A 16,287-nucleotide genomic window follows, 5' to 3' on the forward strand; every position below is an offset into this window, starting at 1 on the left:
TCCAGGGAAGACATGGCTTGGCAGTTTGGGCTGGACTGTTCCCATAAGGCACAGGGTCGGACTGATTTGCATATAGCCATGTCTGAACTGGGGTAGCTGAGTGAACTAAAGAATGGAAATGGATTAAACCCAGATCAGTTGACTGGGGGTGAGTGTTTGATTTGCTCAAACGCTCCGTCCATCATCCCCTTTTGTATCGCTTTGTTCGCCCTAAGTGTGGCAGGGTATACTCAGACGTGAGTCCCTTGTTCACTTGGCCACTGGATTCAAGATAGCCTGGCTGATGAGGATTATGAAACCGAAACCGGTTCCAGGATGCTTGTTTCCGGTCCAGGGAAGACATGGCTTGGCAGTTCGGGCTGGACTGTTCCCATAAGGCACAGGGTCGGACTGATTTGCATATAGCCATGTCTGAACTGTGGTGGCTGAGTGAACAAAAGAATGGTGATGGAATAAACCCAGATCAGTTGACTGGGGATGAGTGTTTGATTTGCTCAAACGCTCCGTCCATCATCCCCTTTTGTATTGCTTTCTTCGCCCTAAATGTGGCAGGGTATACTCAGACGTGAGTCCCTTGTTCACTTGGCCACTGGATTCAAGATAGCCTGGCTGATGAGGATTATGAATCCGAAACCGGTCCCAGGATGCTTCTTTCCAGTCCAGGGAAGACATGGCTTGGCAGTTTGGGCTGGACTGTTCCCATAAGGCACAGGGTCGGGCTGATTTGCATATAGCCATGTCTGAACTGGGGTGGCTGAGTGAACTAAAGAATGGTGATGGATTAAACCCAGATCAGTTGACTGGGGGTGAGTGTTTGATTTGCTCAAACGCTCCGTCCATCATCCCCTTTTGTATCGCTTTGTTCGCCCTAAGTGTGGCAGGGTATACTCAGACGTGAATCCCTTGTTCACTTGGCCACTGGATTCAAGATAGCCTGGCTGATGAGGATTATGAATCCGAAACCGGTTCCAGGATGCTTGTTTCCGGTCCAGGGAAGACATGGCTTGGCAGTTCGGGCTGGACTGTTCCCATAAGGCACAGGGTCGGACTGATTTGCATATAGCCATGTCTGAACTGGGGTGGCTGAGTGAACTAAAGAATGGTGATGGATTAAACCCAGATCAGTTGACTGGGGATGAGTGTTTGATTTGCTCAAACGCTCCGTCCATCATCCCCTTTTGTATTGCTTTGTTCGCCCTAAATGTGGCAGGGTATACTCAGACGTGAGTCCCTTGTTCACTTGGCCACTGGATTCAAGATAGCCTGGCTGATATGGATTATGAATCCGAAACCGGTCCCAGGATGCTTCTTTCCGGTCCAGGGAAGACATGGCTTGGCAGTTTGGGCTGGACTGTTCCCATAAGGCACAGGGTCGGACTGATTTTCATATAGCCATGTCTGAACTGGGGTGGCTGAGTGAACTAAAGAATGGTGATGGATTAAACCCAGATCAGTTGACTGGGGGTGAGTGTTTGATTTGCTCAAACGCTCCGTCCATCATCCCCTTTTGTATCGCTTTGTTCGCCCTAAGTGTGGCAGGGTATACTCAGACGTGAGTCCCTTGTTCACTTGGCCACTGGATTCAAGATAGCCTGGCTGATGAGGATTATGAATCCGAAACCGGTTCCAGGATGCTTGTTTCCGGTCCAGGGAATACATGGCTTGGCAGTTCGAGCTGGACTGTTCCCATAAGGCACAAGGTCGGACTGATTTGCATATAGCCATGTCTGAACTGGGGTGGCTGAGTGAACTAAAGAATGGTGATGGATTAAACCCAGATCAGTTGACTGGGGATGAGTGTTTGATTTGCTCAAACGCTCCGTCCATCATCCCCTTTTGTATTGCTTTGTTCGCCCTAAATGTGGCAGGGTATACTCAGACGTGAGTCCCTTGTTCACTTGGCCACTGGATTCAAGATAGTCTGGCTGATGAGGATTATGAATCCGAAACCGGTCCCAGGATGCTTCTTTCCGGTCCAGGGAAGACATGGCTTGGCAGTTTGGGCTGGACTGTTCCCATAAGGCACAGGGTCGGACTGATTTGCATATAGCCATGTCTGAACTGGGGTGGCTGAGTGAACTAAAGAATGGTGATGGATTAAACCCAGATCAGTTGACTGGGGGTGAGTGTTTGATTTGCTCAAACGCTCCGTCCATCATCCCCTTTTGTATCACTTTGTTCGCCCTAAGTGTGGCAGGGTATACTCAGACGTGAGTCCCTTGTTCACTTGGCCACTGGATTGAAGATAGCCTGGCTGATGAGGATTATGAATCCGAAACCGGTCCCAGGATGCTTGTTTCCGGTCCAGGGAAGACATGGCTTGGCAGTTCGGGCTGGACTGTTCCCATAAGGCACAGGGTCGGACTGATTTGCATATAGCCATGTCTGAACTGGGGTGGCTGAGTGAACTAAAGAATGGTGATGGATTAAACCCAGATCAGTTGACTGGGGGTGAGTGTTTGATTTGCTCAAGCGCTCCGTCCATCATCCCCTTTTGTATCGCTTTGTTCGCCCTAAGTGTGGCAGGGTATACTCAGACGTGAGTCCCTTGTTCACTTGGCCACTGGATTCAAGATAGCCTGGCTGATGAGGATTATGAATCCAAAACCGGTCCCAGGATGCTTGTTTCCGGTCCAGGGAAGACATGGCTTGGCAGTTCGGGCAGGACTATTCCCATAAGGCACAGGGTCGGACTGATTTGCATATAGCCATGTCTGAACTGGGGTGGCTGAGTGAACTAAAGAATGGTGATGGATTAAACCCAGATCAGTTGACTGGGGGTGAGTGTTTGATTTGCTCAAACGCTCCGTCCATCATCCCCTTTTGTATCGCTTTGTTCGCCCTAAGTGTGGCAGGGTATACTCAGACGTGAGTCCCTTGTTCACTTGGCCACTGGATTCAAGATAGCCTGGCTGATGAGGATTATGAATCCGAAACCGGTCCCAGGATGCTTGTTTCCGGTCCAGGGAAGACATGGCTTGGCAGTTCGGGCTGGACGGTTCCCATAAGGCACAGGGTCGGACTGATTTGCATATAGCCATGTCTGAACTGGGGTGGCTGAGTGAACTAAAGAATGGTGATGGATTAAACCCAGATCAGTTGACTGGGGGTGAGTGTTTGATTTGCTCAAACGCTCCGTCCATCATCCCCTTTTGTATCGCTTTGTTCGCCCTAAGTGTGGCAGGGTATACTCAGACGTGAGTCCCTTGTTCACTTGGCCACTGGATTCAAGATAGTCTGGCTGATGAGGATTATGAATCCGAAACCGGTTCCAGGATGCTTGTTTCCGGTCCATTGAAGACATGGCTTGGCAGTTCGGGCTGGACTGTTCCCATAAGGCACATGGTCGGACTGATTTGCATATAGCCATTTCTGAACTGGGGTGGCTGAGTGAACTAAAGAATGGTGATGGATTAAACCCAGATCAGTTGACTGGGGGTGAGTGTTTGATTTGCTCAAACCTTCCGCCCATCATCCCCTTTTGTATCGCTTTGTTCGCCCTAAATGTGGCAGGGTATACTCAGACGTGAGTCCCTTGTTCACTTGGCCACTGGATTCAAGATAGCCTGGCTGATGAGGATTATGAATCCGCAACCGGTCCCAGGATGCTTCTTTCCGGTCCAGGGAAGACATGGCTTGGCAGTTCGGGCTGGACTGTTCCCATAAGGCACAGGGTTGGACTGATTTGCATATAGCCATGTCTGAACTGGGGTGGCTGAGTGAACTAAAGAATGGTGATGGATTAAACCCAGATCAGTTGACTGGGGGTGAGTGTTTGATTTGCTCAAACGCTCCGTCCATCATCCCCTTTTGTATCGCTTTGTTCACCCTAAGTGTGGCAGGGTATACTCAGACGTGAGTCCCTTGTTCACTTGGCCACTGGATTCAATATAGCCTGGCTGATGAGGATTATGAATCCGAAACCGGTCCCAGGATGCTTGTTTCCGGTCCAGGGAAGACATGGCTTGGCAGTTCGGTCTGGACTGTTCCCATAAGGCACAGGGTCGGACTGATTTGCATATAGCCTTGTCTGAACTGGGGTGGCTGAGTGAACTAAAGAAAGGTGATGGATTAAACCCAGATCAGTTGACTGGGGGTGAGTGTTTGATTTGCTCAAACGCTCCGTCCATCATCCCATTTTGTATCGCTTTGTTCACCCTAAGTGTGGCAGGGTATACTCAGACATGAGTCCCTTGTTCACTTGGCCACTGGATTCAAGATAGCCTGGCTGATGAGGATTATGAATCTGAAACTGGTCCCAGGATGCTTGTTTCCGGTCCATTGAAGACATGGCTTGGCAGTTCGGGCTGGACTGTTCCCATAAGGCACATGGTCGGACTGATTTGCATATAGCCATTTCTGAACTGGGGTGGCTGAGTGAACTAAAGAATGGTGATGGATTAAACCCAGATCAGTTGACTGGGGGTGAGTGTTTGATTTGCTCAAACCTTCCGCCCATCATCCCCTTTTGTATCGCTTTGTTCGCCCTAAATGTGGCAGGGTATACTCAGACGTGAGTCCCTTGTTCACTTGGCCACTGGATTCAAGATAGCCTGGCTGATGAGGATTATGAATCCGCAACCGGTCCCAGGATGCTTCTTTCCGGTCCAGGGAAGACATGGCTTGGCAGTTCGGGCTGGACTGTTCCCATAAGGCACAGGGTTGGACTGATTTGCATATAGCCATGTCTGAACTGGGGTGGCTGAGTGAACTAAAGAATGGTGATGGATTAAACCCAGATCAGTTGACTGGGGGTGAGTGTTTGATTTGCTCAAACGCTCCGTCCATCATCCCCTTTTGTATCGCTTTGTTCACCCTAAGTGTGGCAGGGTATACTCAGACGTGAGTCCCTTGTTCACTTGGCCACTGGATTCAATATAGCCTGGCTGATGAGGATTATGAATCCGAAACCGGTCCCAGGATGCTTGTTTCCGGTCCAGGGAAGACATGGCTTGGCAGTTCGGTCTGGACTGTTCCCATAAGGCACAGGGTCGGACTGATTTGCATATAGCCTTGTCTGAACTGGGGTGGCTGAGTGAACTAAAGAATGGTGATGGATTAAACCCAGATCAGTTGACTGGGGGTGAGTGTTTGATTTGCTCAAACGCTCCGTCCATCATCCCCTTTTGTATCGCTTTGTTCGCCCTAAGTGTGGCAGGGTATACTCAGACGTGAGTCCCTTGTTCACTTGGCCACTAGATTCAAGATAGCCTGGCTGATGAGGATTATGAATCCGAAACCGGTCCCAGGATGCTTGTTTCTGGTCCAGGGAAGACATGGCTTGGCAGTTCGGGCTGGACTGATCCCATAAGGCACAGGGTCGGACTGATTTGCATATAGCCATGTCTGAACTGGGGTGGCTGAGTGAACTAAAGAATGGTGATGGATTAAACCCAGATCAGTTGACTGGGGGTGAGTTTTTGATTTGCTCAAACGCTCCGTCCATCATGCCCTTTTGTATCGCTTTGTTCGCCCTAAGTGTGGCAGGGTATACTCAGACGTGAGTCCCTTGTTCACTTGGCCACTGGATTCAAGATAGCCTGGCTGATGAGGATTATGAATCCGAAACCGGTCCCAGGATGCTGGTTTCCGGTCCAGGGAAGACATGGCTTGGCAGTTCGGGCTGGACTGTTCCCATAAGGCACAGGGTCGGACTGATTTGCATATAGCCATGTCTGAACTGGGGTGGCTGAGTGAACTAAAGAATGGTGATGGATTAAACCCAGATCAGTTGACTGGGGTTGAGTGTTTGATTTGCTCAAACGCTCCGTCCATCATCTCCTTTTGTATCGCTTTGTTCGCCCTAAGTGTGGCAGGGTATACTCAGACGTGAGTCCCTTGTTCACTTGGCCACTGGATTCAAGATAGCCTGGCTGATGAGGATTATGAATCCGAAACCGGTCCCAGGATGCTTGTTTCCGGTCCAGGGAAGACATGGCTTGGCAGTTCGGGCTGGACTGTTCCCATAAGGCACAGGGTCGGACTGATTTGCATATAGCCATGTCTGAACTGGGGTGGCTGAGTGAACTAAAGAATGGTGATGGATTAAACCCAGATCAGTTGACTGGGGGTGAGTGTTTGATTTGCTCAAACGCTCCGTCCATCATCCCCTTTTGTATCGCTTTGTTCGCCCTAAGTGTGGCAGGGTATACTCAGACGTGAGTCCCTTGTTCACTTGGCCACTGGATTCAAGATAGCCTGGCTGATGAGGATTATGAATCCGAAACCGGTCCCAGGATGCTTGTTTCCGGTCCAGGGAAGACATGGCTTGGCAGTTCGGGCTGGACTGCTCCCATAAGGCACAGGGTCGGACTGATTTGCATATAGCCATGTCTGAACTGGGGTGGCTGAGTGAACTAAAGAATGGTGATGGATTAAACCCAGATCAGTTGACTGGGGGTGAGTTTTTGATTTGCTCAAACTCTCCGTCCATCATGCCCTTTTGTATCGCTTTGTTCGCCCTAAGTGTGGCAGGGTATACTCAGACGTGAGTCCCTTGTTCACTTGGCCACTGGATTCAAGATAGCCTGGCTGATGAGGATTATGAATCCGAAACCGGTCCCAGGATGCTTGTTTCCGGTCCAGGGAAGACATGGCTTGGCAGTTCGGGCTGGACTGTTCCCATAAGGCACAGGGTCGGACTGATTTGCATATAGCCATGTCTGAACTGGGGTGGCTGAGTGAACTAAAGAATGGTGATGGATTAAACCCAGATCAGTTGACTGGGGGTGAGTGTTTGATTTGCTCAAACGCTCCGTCCATCATCCCCTTTTGTATCGCTTTGTTCGCCCTAAGTGTGGCAGGGTATACTCAGACGTAAGTCCCTTGTTCACTAGGCCACTGGATTCAAGATAGCCTGGCTGATGAGGATTATGAATCCGAAACCAGTCCCAGGATGCTTGTTTCCGGTCCAGGGAAGACATGGCTTGGCAGTTCGGGCTGGACTGTTCCCATAAGGCACAGGGGCGGACTGATTTGCATATAGCCATGTCTGAACTGGGGTGGCTGAGTGAACTAAAGAATGGTAATGGATTAAACCCAGATCAGTTGACTGGGGGTGAGTGTTTGATTTTCTCAAACGCTCCGTCCATCATCCCCTTTTGTATCGCTTTGTTCGCCCTAAGTGTGGCAGGGTATACTCAGACGTGAGTCCCTTGTTCACTTGGCCACTGGATTCAAGATAGCCTGGCTGATGAGGATTATGAATCCGAAACCGGTCCCAGGATGCTTGTTTCCGGTCCAGGGAAGACATGGCTTGGCAGTTCGGGCTGGACTGTTCCCATAAGGCACAGGGTCGGACTGATTTGCATATAGCCATGTCTGAACTGGGGTGGCTGAGTGAACTAAAGAATGGTGATGGATTAAACCCAGATCAGTTGACTGGGGGTGAGTGTTTGATTTGCTCAAACGCTCCGTCCATCATCCCCTTTTGTATCGCCTTGTTCGCCCCAAGTGTGGCAGGGTATACTCAGACGTGAGTCCCTTGTTCACTTGGCCACTGGATTCAAGATAGCCTGGCTGATGAGGATTATGAATCCGAAACCGGTCCCAGGATGCTTGTTTCCGGTCCAGGGAAGACATGGCTTGGCAGTTCGGGCTGGACTGTTCCCATAAGGCACAGGGTCGGACTGATTTGCATATAGCCATGTCTGAACTGGGGTGGCTGAGTGAACTAAAGAATGGTGATGGATTAAACCCAGATCAGTTGACTGGGGGTGAGTGTTTGATTTGCTCAAACGCTCCGTCCATCATCCCCTTTTGTATCGTTTTGTTCGCCCTAAGTGTGGCAGGGTATACTCAGACGTGAGTCCCTTGTTCACTTGGCCACTGGATTCAAGATAGCCTGGCTGATGAGGATTATGAATCCGAAACCGGTTCCAGGATGCTTGCTTCCGGTCCAGAGAAGACATGGCTTGGCAGTTCGGGCTGGACTGTTCCCATAAGGCACAGGGTCGGACTGATTTGCATATAGCCATGTCTGACTGGGGTGGCTGAGTGAACTAAAGAATGGTGATGGATTAAACCCAGAACAGTTGACTGGGGATGAGTGTTTGATTTGCTCAAACGATCCGTCCATCATCCCCTTTTGTATTGCTTTGTTCGCCCTAAATGTGGCAGGGTATACTCAGAGGTGAGTCCCTTGTTCACTTGGCCACTGGATTCAAGATAGCCTGGCTGATGAGGATTATGAATCCGAAACCGGTCCCAGGATGCTTCTTTCCGGTCCAGGGAAGACATGGCTTGGCAGTTTGGGCTGGACTGTTCCCATAAGGCACAGGGTCGGACTGATTTGCATATAGCCATGTCTGAACTGGGGTGGTTGAGTGAACTAAAGAATGGTGATGGATTAAACCCAGATCAGTTGACTGGGGATGAGTGTTTGATTTGCTCAAACGCTCCGTCCATCATCCCCTTTTGTATTGCTTTGTTCGCCCTAAATGTGGCAGGGTATACTCAGACGTGAGTCCCTTGTTCACTTGGCCACTGGATTCAAGATAGCCTGGCTGATGAGGATTATGAATCCGAAACCGGTCCCAGGATGCTTCTTTCCGGTCCAGGGAAGACATGGCTTGGCAGTTTGGGCTGGACTGTTCCCATAAGGCACAGGGTCGGACTGATTTGCATATAGCCATGTCTGAACTGGGGTGGCTGAGTGAACTAAAGAAAGGTAATGGATTAAACCCAGATCAGTTGACTGGGGGTGAGTGTTTGATTTGCTGAAACGCTCCGTCCATCATCCCCTTTTGTATCGCTTTGTTCGCCCTAAGTGTGGCAGGGTATACTCAGACGTGAGTCCCTTGTTCACTTGGCCACTGGATTCAAGATAGCCTGGCTGATGAGGATTATGAATCCGAAACCGGTTCCAGGATGCTTGTTTCCGGTCCAGGGAAGACATGGCTTGGCAGTTCGGGCTGGACTGTTCCCATAAGGCACAAGGTCGGACTGATTTGCATATAGCCATGTCTGAACTGTGGTGGCTGAGTGAACTAAAGAATGGTGATGGAATAAACCCAGATCAGTTGACTGGGGATGAGTGTTTGATTTGCTCAAACGCTCCGTCCATCATCCCCTTTTGTATTGCTTTCTTCGCCCTAAATGTGGCAGGGTATACTCAGACGTGAGTCCCTTGTTCACTTGGCCACTGGATTCAAGATAGCCTGGCTGATGAGGATTATGAATCCGAAACCGGTCCCAGGATGCTTCTTTCCAGTCCAGGGAAGACATGGCTTGGCAGTTTGGGCTGGACTGTTCCCATAAGGCACAGGGTCGGGCTGATTTGCATATAGCCATGTCTGAACTGGGGTGGCTGAGTGAACTAAAGAATGGTGATGGATTAAACCCAGATCAGTTGACTGGGGGTGAGTGTTTGATTTGCTCAAACGCTCCGTCCATCATCCCCTTTTGTATCGCTTTGTTCGCCCTAAGTGTGGCAGGGTATACTCAGACGTGAATCCCTTGTTCACTTGGCCACTGGATTCAAGATAGCCTGGCTGATGAGGATTATGAATCCGAAACCGGTTCCAGGATGCTTGTTTCCGGTCCAGGGAAGACATGGCTTGGCAGTTCGGGCTGGACTGTTCCCATAAGGCACAGGGTCGGACTGATTTGCATATAGCCATGTCTGAACTGGGGTGGCTGAGTGAACTAAAGAATGGTGATGGATTAAACCCAGATCAGTTGACTGGGGATGAGTGTTTGATTTGCTCAAACGCTCCGTCCATCATCCCCTTTTGTATTGCTTTGTTCGCCCTAAATGTGGCAGGGTATACTCAGACGTGAGTCCCTTGTTCACTTGGCCACTGGATTCAAGATAGCCTGGCTGATGAGGATTATGAATCCGAAACCGGTCCCAGGATGCTTCTTTCCGGTCCAGGGAAGACATGGCTTGGCAGTTTGGGCTGGACTGTTCCCATAAGGCACAGGGTCGGACTGATTTTCATATAGCCATGTCTGAACTGGGGTGGCTGAGTGAACTAAAGAATGGTGATGGATTAAACCCAGATCAGTTGACTGGGGGTGAGTGTTTGATTTGCTCAAACGCTCCGTCCATCATCCCCTTTTGTATCGCTTTGTTCGCCCTAAGTGTGGCAGGGTATACTCAGACGTGAGTCCCTTGTTCACTTGGCCACTGGATTCAAGATAGCCTGGCTGATGAGGATTATGAATCCGAAACCGGTTCCAGGATGCTTGTTTCCGGTCCAGGGAATACATGGCTTGGCAGTTCGAGCTGGACTGTTCCCATAAGGCAGAGGGTCGGACTGATTTGCATATAGCCATGTCTGAACTGGGGTGGCTGAGTGAACTAAAGAATGGTGATGGATTAAATCCAGATCAGTTGACTGGGGATGAGTGTTTGATTTGCTCAAACGCTCCGTCCATCATCCCCTTTTGTATTGCTTTGTTCGCCCTAAATGTGGCAGGGTATACTCAGACGTGAGTCCCTTGTTCACTTGGCCACTGGATTCAAGATAGTCTGGCTGATGAGGATTATGAATCCGAAACCGGTCCCAGGATGCTTCTTTCCGGTCCAGGGAAGACATGGCTTGGCAGTTTGGGCTGGACTGTTCCCATAAGGCACAGGGTCGGACTGATTTGCATATAGCCATGTCTGAACTGGGGTGGCTGAGTGAACTAAAGAATGGTGAGGGATTAAACCCAGATCAGTTGACTGGGGGTGAGTGTTTGATTTGCTCAAACGCTCCGTCCATCATCCCCTTTTGTATCGCTTTGTTCGCCCTAAGTGTGGCAGGGTATACTCAGACGTGAGTCCCTTATTCACTTGGCCACTGGATTCAAGATAGCCAGGCTGATGAGGATTATGAATCCGAAACCGGTCCCAGGATGCTTGTTTCCGGTCCAGGAAAGACATGACTTGGCAGTTTGGGCTGGACTGTTCCCATAAGGCACAGGGTCGGACTGATTTGCATATAGCCATGTCTGAACTGGGGTGGCTGAGTGAACTAAAGAATGGTGATGGATTAAACCCAGATCAGTTGACTGGGTGTGAGTGTTTGATTTGCTCAAACGCTCCGTCCATCATCCCCTTTTGTATCGCTTTGTTCGCCCTAAGTGTGGCAGGGTATACTCAGACGTGAGTCCCTTGTTCACTTGGCCACTCGACTGAAGATAGCCTGGCTGATGAGGATTATGAATCCGAAACCGGTCCCAGGATGCTTGTTTCCGGTCCAGGGAAGACATTGTCAGGACTCCACAAATGCAGGTAGGGGCGACTGGGCAGGGAAGACCTAACCATAGCCAGACGTGCTGCATTCAATTGAATTGGTCCGACCTGACTCGAAGATGGCGCCTGAACAGGCCGCCAGAGTCAGGTCGGGGTTAGCATTCTAGCCCTGTTGCCGCTCTGCTGTGCTCTAGGTGAGGCGCGCGCAGCTGTCAAGCAGCGCACTTCACCAGGATTCCAACCGAGTCAGCAGTGTCTACCGCGTTCCTGAAATCTAGTCAGAAGTTACAGCTCATGTTATTTTAGTTTTAGTGGCAGGAAGAACAAAGAGGAATTAGCGTAGTTAGGTAACAAGAGCAACCATTCGTGAGAGAAAAAACGGGGCGGAATTCCTGAGCAGTCTTGGAGCCCGTGAGAGAAGACAAGTCGGCTGACGGTCTTTTGAGGAGGAGATTAAGCGGAACAATAAGCTAAGTGACAATCCCAGGAAAAACAGAAGTCAATGAAAAGTTTAATGCGTGATTGAAGTATCACTATACATGAGAGTCATCAAAAGTGGAATGTAATATTTGTTCTTAGTCAGAGTCAGTCAGGAATAATACCCAGCGTCAGAGGAGATGTCAAAGTAAACGCTTTACAGAAGGCGAATTAAAAGTGGTATTTATTTCCAGTTAGAGTCTGCATATGAAACGCACTACGACGTTTTAAAGAAGATAACAGTTTCTAAAACTATCCAGTAAGGTCAAGTCTCAGTTTAGCATAAAAATTAATGAGCAAGGAAATACAACTTACCGTGTAGAGGGTCCTCTTCAGCTAGACATCCTAAGTGAATCCTCCAGTCAACCTACAGGAAGGAAAAAGATAAAATCTATATATATATATATATTTAAAAACAGAGCACAAGAAAAGAAAAGAGTATCAACCATCCAAAACAAAGACACAGCAATAAACAGGGAATACCAATTAAAGAAATGTTCGCAAGAACATGAGAACGTAAGTGAAGTAACTAGGGAAGGGTTTCAGGGAAAGAATCAAATAAATAGTTTGTGTAACTAAACAATAATTTAACCTTACAGATCGACATCTCGACCTAGAACCAATACCATATAAGATGTCACAAAAGAAAAATCGTTAAGAAAAAGAATAGAAGAGAGGCAGAGTTCTGAAGGCTTAGGGTAAGCGAAGGTACAGATAAAACTCTAGAAATAGGTAGTGTAGTGTAGTAAGGAACTCATGATTTTTCTAACTCATTTCCCCACAGGTTATCTCAAGTAAATAGAAGTCTGCTGGACGGACTGACGAGGAACCCAACAGGACAGCCTCTTCTCTCTTTTTCTCTTTGTTATTTTATCCAATATCCCCCTTCCCTTAGAATAGCCTCACTAGAGACTTGTGACCTCAAGCTCTGTGTTGCTGTTTTGAGTGGAGTTGGGAATTAGCATCTCTGTTCCTGTGTAACCAAAGAGATACAGGATCTGACCGAGTGAAGTGCCCAAGTTGCAATTTACACCCGAACAGAGATGGCAGGGGAAATAGACTTGCAGGGTTTAGGAACAATCCTGGATACTATACAGAAGGAGTTGAGCGCAGTTAGAGAGGAGAATCAGAACCTTAGACTAGAAATAGTGAATTCAAGGAAAGAGACCGCGGAATTGGCACAAAGGGTTAGACAACCTTTTGGGTCAAGTCCAGGTGCTCAAACCCCAATGGTAGAAGGGACAAGCAGAACAACCACTCAAGTAATCCACTCATTATCACCCGTCATTCCTTTAGCAGCTCCCGAACGCTTTAGTGGGGATCCACAAAAGGCCCAGATATTCATCACCCAATGCTCATTACATTTCTTGTGTCGTCCATCTATTTTCCCTGACGCGCAGTCACGAGTAGCTTTTGTTTTGTCGTATTTGAGTGGGGATGCAGCTTCTTGGTCTTTGCCTTTGATAACGAAGAATGATCCAATACTGAGAGATTATGAGAACTTCAAGGAAGAGTTCCTTCGTATATTTGACAGACGGCGAATATCTCAAGCAGTCGACAACGAACTATTAGATTTGCGACAGGGGAATCGTGATGTGGTTTCGTATCTAGCTCAATTCAACAAGCTTGTGGTGGAGACGAACTGGCCAGAGAGCAAGAGAGCAGCGGTCTTTTATCGTGGGTTGAAGGACGAACTGAAAGACGTTCTGGCAGGAATACCAAACCGACCCACGGAGATCTCTGCGCTAGTAGACTTAGTTCTAGAAATCGACTTCCGTCAAGGGGAAAGAAAGGGAGAAAGGAAGAAAGATTACCGAGTAGTGGCGCCAAGGTTTGACCGAGTAAGATCGGAAGGAGGTCGGAGTTATGACACACCACAGGGTGTTGAACCAATGCAGATTGGAACGATCCGTGGTCCTCTCACCAAGGAGGAAAAAGAAAAACGAAGAACCAGCAATCTTTGTATGTATTGCGGATCCGGAGGCCATTTTGTACGAAACTGTCCGAAGAAACCCAAGGTTAACTTCAAGCCGAAGGAAAACTAGCAGCACCATCTGTTGGAGGAGTTGGACAGGTGGATGCGGTTTTAGATCAAACTCCAGGAGAACACCGAGTGGCAAATACTCTACAATCAGCGGCTCCCCATTTAATTCTATCCATGGAAATCAGGTTCCGACAAGTAACATTGATGGAGGTCTCAGTAATGATTGACTCAGGAGCCACTGGAAACTTTTGCGATCTGAAATTTGCGAGCAGAGTGGGAATCAAGGCCATCCAGAAATCGAGAAGTGAACCGGTCAGAGCAGTGGATGGCACCAATTTATCTTCAGGCCCAATAGTCAGTCACACAGAGTTAATACAGTTGATTTTGAATGAAGGGCATAAGGAGAAAATTCAGTTTAATTTAATTGATGCCCCCCAATTTCAATTAATTCTAGGACTCCCATGGCTCACCGAGCATAACCCGAGCATTAACTGGAGTACAAGAACCGTGGAGATGGAGTCGAGTTACTGCTTAGAGAATTGTTTTGGAAAATCCAGGACAGAACCAGAGGAAAATCCTGCACATTTATTATGCCAAATCGAAAGATCAATCTGTGCAATCCAAACACAAGAAATACCAGAGGAATACCAAGAGTTTGAAGATGTCTTCAATGAAGTAGAAGCGGAACAGCTACCACCGCATCGCCCTTATGATTGTAAGATCGAGCTGGAACCAGGTTCAAATCTGCCCTGTAGTCGTGTGTATGCGCTTACAGAGAAGGAACATCGCCACCTAAGAGAGTACTTGGATAAGTACTTAGCGAATGGTTTCATCCGTCCTTCGCAGTCCCCCGTCTCCTCCCCTCTGTTTTACGTGCCTAAGAAGGAAGGAGACCTGAGGACTTGCATTGACTACAGAGCGATTAATAAGATCACAAAAAAAAAACGTTATCCTCTACCGTTGATATCGGTGCTGCTAGATCAAGTAAAGGGAGCAAAAATCTACACGAAATTGGATTTGAGAGGGGCCTATCATCTGGTGAGAATGAAAGAAGGAGACGAATGGAAAACGGCTTTTCGGACAAGATTCGGCCTGTTTGAATATCAGGTTATGCCCTATGGCTTATGCAACGCTCCAGCTGCCTTTCAGCACTTTATAAACGATGTGCTAAAGGAGTTCATCGATCAGTGTGCCATCATGTACATCGACGATATCCTTATTTACTCTGGGGACAAAGGAAGTCATCAGGATCAGGTCAGAGGGGTCTTGCAAAAACTGCGAGAAAACAGACTGTTTGTCAAGCTAGAAAAATGTGCCTTCGGTGTATCCCAAGTCGAATTCCTAGGTTTCGTAATTTCTCCTACAGGGATACTAATGGACCAGAAGAAAATCGAAGCAGTAATCAACTGGAAATCCCCAGAGAGCGTGAAAGAGGTGCAAAGTTTTATTGGATTTGCAAACTTCTATCGGAGATTCATTAGTGAGTTCTCACATAAGATCTTGCCACTCACTAGGCTGTTAAAGAAAGGAACCAAATTTGAATGGACCACTGTGGCAGAAGAGGCTTTTCAATCCTTAAAAGAGAGTTTCACGTCTGCGCCAATCCTACAACATGCAGACCCAGCTGAGCCTTTTTACGTGGAGACAGATGCATCAGACCAGGCTGTTGGAGGGGTCCTATCACAGAGAAGTAAAATCACAGGGCAATTACATCCAGTGGCTTATCGGTCCAGGAAATTGAACCCGGCCGAAGTCAACTATACGATCACCGAAAAGGAGTTATTGGCGATAAAAGACGCTTTTAAGGACTGGAGACATCACCTGATGGGAGCACAACACCAAGTCACAGTGTATACAGATCATAGAAATTTGAAATTCCTGAAGACAGCTAGAACACTAACCCCCAGACAACTACGATGGTCACTGTATTTTGCTGAATACGACTTCATCATCACCTATCGACCAGGAGCCCAGAATGGAAAAGCAGATGCACTCTCCAGAATTGACACAGAAAATCATAAAACCCCGATAAGAGACCAGTCAATAATCCCAAAAGAAAGAATCATCGGAGCAACTACTTCAATACATTTGGAGAGTGGTATTTTGAAAGCAATGGATGACAGGGCCATGAAGGATTGGGCGGAAAAGGAAGGAGGAGAAATTCATCATTGATTGCCGTATTACCAAGGGGCTCTGTATATTCCAACCAAAGAACTACAAGAACAGATAATGAAGGAATGTCATGATGCAAAATTGGCTGGACATAAAGGCGAGGCAAAGACCAAGGACTTGATCCAGCGTCATTATTGGTGGCCAGAAATGTCAAAAGACATAGAGCAATACGTCAAAACTTGTGAGATATGCGCTCAGGGAAAATCAGAAAGACAGGCTCCAAAAGGGCTACTTATGCCTTTGCCAACTCCACCCTATCCCTGGCACACAGTTACCCTAGATCTCATCACAGATTTACCTCTTAGTCAGGGTTTTAACACTATACTAGTAGTGGTGGATTCCTTCTCAAAGATGGTTCATTTTACCGCTCTAAAAGGAGTGCCGACAGCGAAGCAGTTGGCGGCTCATTTCAGCGCCCAGATTGTTAAGATCCACGGAATTCCAAAGGTGGTAATAACTGACAGGGGCCCAC

The sequence above is a fragment of the Lissotriton helveticus genome, chromosome 6, assembly GCF_964261635.1.
Source record: "Lissotriton helveticus chromosome 6, aLisHel1.1, whole genome shotgun sequence".
Lineage (NCBI taxonomy): Eukaryota > Metazoa > Chordata > Amphibia > Caudata > Salamandridae > Lissotriton > Lissotriton helveticus.